Source organism: Manihot esculenta, chromosome 6 (assembly GCF_001659605.2).
Source record: "Manihot esculenta cultivar AM560-2 chromosome 6, M.esculenta_v8, whole genome shotgun sequence".
Taxonomy (NCBI): domain Eukaryota; kingdom Viridiplantae; phylum Streptophyta; class Magnoliopsida; order Malpighiales; family Euphorbiaceae; genus Manihot; species Manihot esculenta.
Window position 1 is genome coordinate 9,133,941 of NC_035166.2, and position 5,757 is coordinate 9,139,697.

Genomic DNA, 5,757 nt, shown 5'->3' on the forward strand with positions numbered 1-5,757 from the left:
CAGAAAGGGTGTAATACCCGGCTAGACTTCGGTATCGGAATTCCTACCGTCCGGTGGAATCTCGGATGTCGGAAGCCTCTGGTAGGGTAGAAACATGTTTTCATAAAATGTTTTAATGTATTTCATGATTTTAAGTAAAAAGGAAATGAGTTTTTTGCATGAAAACAACCTTGGAGGAAAACTCAGGTTCGGCCGCCGAACATGCATGCGTTTCGGGTGTGCCTTAGCTCCCCGAATGCATAAGTGAGGGAAACCAGGTTCGGCCGCCGAACCTTATGTTCGGCCGCCGAACATGGCATGCATGCGGAGGCACTTTCGGCTCTCGAACGTGGCCTGGCCAGCCACCTATAAAGGGGTCCCTTAGCCGAAAACGGGCGAGTTTTTCTCCCCATTTTCGGCCAAGGTGAGCTCTCCGCCATCCCTCACCGGTTTTGAGTTCCTTCCTTCAAATCTTTCTCGATTTTCATTAGTTTTACCCTTGTTTTGAAGATTTTGAGCATTTGAGCAAGTTTTGGAGCTTGGAGGTTCAAGGAACTCTCTCTCTCTCCCATTTTTCCGAGCTAGAGTCGTTCACCTCTCGATCTTCAAGAGGTAAGGGTCGATCTTGAGCTTATGGCATGTTTTAAGTAAGTTTTAAGTAGATCTATGGGGTAGAATGCATGTTTAGCTCATGGTTAGGTTTATGGGTTTATGTTATGGTTTTGGACAATGTGGATGCTTGATGTGTTGTAGATGGGGTTTAAGATAGTTTGATGCCCCTAGGAACTTGTATGCTTGAGTATGTATGTTGTAGATTAGGAGAAATGCATGTTTGGATAGTTTTGAGAGGCAAATGTGCATGAGGAACCAAGTTTCTGCCCTTTGGCAGAAACCAGGTTCGGCAGCCGAAGGACTTTCGGCCGCCGAACCTGCCTGGGAGGCAAGCCTTTCGGCTGCGGAAGCCTGCCCCCGAAAGAGGACTTTCGTCTCTGGAGGGCAGTTTCGGCCGCCGAAAGTGCCGCCGAACATGCATGAGTTTCGTCTCTGTCTGGGAGTTTCGGCCGCCGAAGGTGCCGCCGAACCTGCCTGACTTTCGGCTCTGGAGGGACTTTCAGCCGCTGAATCTGCCGCCGAAAGTGCCCTGTCCAGCCTTCCTTTGCATGTTTTTTCTATGATTGTTTCATGATGTTTTAGGGAGTTTTTGGGGAATAGTTTAGAGTTATGTTCATGTATATTTGGTCCCTCATTTGAGTCCACCTGTGTAGGTTCGGACCCGAGGAACCGAGGACCCCAGCAGTGAGTCAGCTGCTCCAGTGTCTGGTCAGAGCTATCCAGAGGTGAGTAGAATAAACCTTTACGTTTTAAAGCAAATCAATTGTAAAGTTTTGAGCATGTTCATGCATCATGAATGCCCTGTGATGATTTAGGTTGTTTGCATTAGAATTCACGAATATGTTGCATTGCATATTTTAATGTTGATGTGGATGAACGTTGGATGATCCATAGCCCTCGACCTATGATGTGACGATATGATATGTACGGTATGGAAAGTAAGACCAGTGGGACCCATTCTACATTCACTGGCACAATGTAAGAGAAAGACCAGGACCCATTCTACGTTCTGGCACATTGGAATGATTATGTTATGCTATGTAAGAGAAAGACCAGGACCCATTCTACGTTCTGGCATTATGGGATATGTAAAGGGCTATTGGTGACAAGTTCATCCTTGATGTCATTAGCTATGATGTGATGCATTCCATGTTATCATATGTTTTGAATGTTTTATTATTCTGCTCACTGGGCTCTAGTAGCTCACCCCTCTCCCTAATTCCCCAGGTTTGCAGGTACAGGGTAGACCAGGAGGTCCGCAAGAGTAATGAAGTCATGTGTATGTAATAGATAGAGTGTGGACATGATAAATTGTAAAATGATGTAAAGTTATGAATAGTAACGTATGTAATGATATTGAGGATTAGAGATTGTGCTTGACCCAATGTGTAAGGTATCCCTTTTTATACATGATCTTAGATGTTTTGTGATGTTTATGTAAACCAACTCAACGTATATTATACCGCCCATTGGGGCATTAATGAGATCCCACAGAGGGGTCAATGCTTATGATTATGACTATGTTCAGTGCATGCACAGGTTGAGTTTGGTGTATGATAGAATGTATGAAAGAAAAGTTTTAATTTTTATGTATATTCTTGATCATGTATGGGATTAATCAGGTTTACAGGTTTTATGTCAGGCTTGCTACGGGTTCCGACGGCCTTAAGCCGACCTGGATCCTAGCACCGGTAGCGGTCCGTTTTTCGGGTCGTTACAAAGGGTTTTACAACAGCTACACTGTTCACTAGTAAAGAGTTTAATGTGAGCAATATCCCTACTAAAAGATGAAGCCTATAGATGGTGGACAACATTATTACAGACAGTTTGACTAGAGCGGCAAACTTGGAAATTCTTTTTGACACAGTTTAAGAAAAAATATGTTGGGACTCTATATATGGAGGAAAGAAAGAGGGAGTTCTTATACCTCAGACAGGGCAGGTTTATAGAAACTAAGTATGAGTGAGAATTTTTCAGACTTAGTAAGCATGCCACAGAGATAGTTCCTACTGAGGAAGAAAGATGTAAACGTTTCAAGCAAGTTTTACATGCTGATATCAGGATGTACCTCACAGCTATGCACATCAGAAAATTTTCAGTTTTAGTGGAGACGGTCCGTAGCTTGGAGCGAATTAAATAAAAAGAGCAAAGTACAAAGAAGGAAAGTAGAAGAGCGACCAGAGCCAGTATTAGGGACAATCTTCTGCATCTCAGAAAACTAGCATGAGATAGAGAAATTTTCAGCAGACAGGGAAAAGAGGGCCACTTAGGCAAAGACTTGGGCAAAGTTCAGTAAGACAGTAGATTATCTTTATGAGGACCACGTAGAAGGCTTCCAACAGTATGTGAGCATTGTGGTAGGAGACATGGCGGAGTATTCAGGAGATTAACTGGGACTCGCTACCTATTTGAAAACACAGATCACCTTATGAGAGATTGTCCCAGAGGCCAGTCAGTACAACCTATACAAATAGAGAGATCTCTATCGATAGGGCCTAGAGACAGAGGTAGAGATAGAGGTAGATGTGAATCTAGCAATGTTCAGAGTCATAGAGTATCAAAGAAAGTAGATAGACCAGACACTAGAGCACCTGTCAGAGCATATGCTATTCGTGCAAAGGAAGACCAAAACAAACCAGATGTTATAGCAGATGTATTTCCTGAAGAGTTACCAGGGTTACCTCTAGAAAGGGAAGTGGATTTTGCTATAGAAATTATGCCAGACACTACACCTATTTTTATTGCTCCTTACATAATGGCTCCTAAGGATCGAAAGAGTTGAAAATACAGTTACAAGTGTAACGACCCGGAAATCGGACCGCTACCGGCGCTAGGATCCAGATCGGTTTAAGGCCGCCGGGACCCGTAGCAAGCCTGACATATAACCTATAAACCTGTATAATCCCATACATGATCAACAACATGCATAAAAATTTAAAACTTTTCTTTCCATATACATCAACCAAACTCAACCTGTGCATATACATTAACATAACATTGATCCCTCTGTGGGATCTCATCAGTGCCCCCAATGGTGGCATAACATATGTTGAGTTGGTTTACATAAACATCATAAAAGTCTCTACGATTATGTAATAAAAGGGATAACAATAATCTATGGTCAAGCACATCTCTAACATCCATGAACATCATCTCATTACATATCTATACTGATTAAGACATTACATTACAATTTGATCATGTCCATTGCTAGCTATTACATAAACATGACGTCTTTACTCTATCCGGACTCCTGCTCTATACTGTACCTGCAAGCCTGGGGGTAAAGGGAGAGGGGTGAGCTAAAAGCCCAGTGAGCAAAACTATAAACATATTAACACTATGCTCTATGAAATGCATCGTAACACAGACAATTCACATAAGGGTTGGGTGAACTTGTCACCAATTAGTCCAAGCTAACTCTGTGCTAGGCCGTAGCATGGGGTCCTGGTCTTCCTGTCATAACATACATTACTTACCATTGCCCCAGGGCCTCCTCTGGGCTCCTGGTCTTCGAGTCCCATAACCGTGCCAGGCCGTAGAATGGGGTCCTGGTCTTTCCTTACTCTGTGCCAGGCCGTAGAATGGGGTCCTGGTCTTCCTGTCATGGACTAATTGGGTCATCCAATATTCACCCACATCAACAACAAATGATGCAATGCGGCATATTCGTGAAAACTAATGCAATCATCCTATTGCATAATCATGATGCATGAAACATGATAAAAACATTTAATTTCTCAATTTAAAAGATTAAGTTTAGTTCCACTCACCTCTGGCTGACTCTGACAACACCGAAGCAGTTGAACTCACTGCTGGGGTCCTCGTGTAATACCCGGCTAGATTCCGGCATCGGAATCCCTACCTTCCGGCGGAATCTCCGTTGGAATATGGAATTTTGATGATGCCAGAGTCTTCTAGAGGGGTAAAATGTGATTTCTAAAATGATTTTTACTGATTTCTTGGTTTTAAATGAAAAAGAAGTGAGTTTTGAAAAGAAAAGACCAAGGAGGTTTTTGCCAGGTTCGGCCGCCGAAAGTGAAGTTCGGCCGCCGAACATGAGTTGGTTTCGGAAGTGCTTTTGGCCTCCGAAAGCTATGTTTGAACAAACCAGGTTCGGCTGCCGAACCTTAAGTTCGGCCGCCGAACATGGGGGTGTTTTGCATGCATGTTAGGCCGCCGAAGGAGGTTTGGCTGGCCACTTATAAAAGCCCCTCAGACCGAAAATGGGCGAGATTTCTCCCCATTCTCGAGCTTAGGTGTGTTCATGTCCTCCTTTGGTCATTTTCATGTTTTCTCTTCATCTCCTTCATATTTTTAAAAGTTCCATGGTTGTTTTGAAGAGTTTTCAAGCTTAGATCAAAGTTTGGGAGCTTGGAGACCCAAGGAGTAGTTTCCTCCCATCTCCAAGTTAGAGCTCGCACAAACCCTCGATCTTCAAGAGGTAAGTGTGGATCTATGCTTTTCTTTACGTTTCAGGAAGTTTTAAGTGAGTTTTAAGAGGTTTTGATGGTTGAGTATGGGTAGATATGCATGTTAGGGTTTATGTGGGTTTTATGCCCAATGTATGATAATGTATGTTCTTGTGATGTTTGTGTTGGGGTTTAAGTTAGTTTTCAAGCCCCTTGAGCTTATGGGAGAGAGTATGCATGATTGGGAGAGAGTATGTGAGGTTTGGTTTGTTTTGATGGTTTTGGCCCATATGGGTCATAAACTATCTATGTATGCTTTAGATGTTGTTTTTGGGAGTTTAAGCTTGTTTGAGCTCCTTTGTGCATGGTTAAGGATGTATGCATGTGTTTGAGAAGTTAGGTGCTTGTTTTGGGGTGTATGGAAGGTTAGGGAGGCTTGAAATGCACAAAGGCTGAGTTCTGGATGAACTCAGGTTCGGCCGCCGAAGGTGGTTTCGGCCGCCGAACCTGCCTGAGGATGCAGGGATTGGCCGCCTAACCTTGCCCCCGAAAGTTGAGTTTTGGCTTGAAAGCAGACTTTCGGCCGCCGAAGGTAATGTTCGGCCGCCGAAAGTGCCTGACTTTCGTCTCTGGAGAGAGGGTTCGGCCGCCGAAGGTGCCGCCGAACCTGCCTGACTTTCGTCTCTGTCTGGGACTTTCGGCCGCCGAAGGTGCCGCCGAAAGTGCCCTGCCCAGCCTTTTCTTGAGTGTTTTC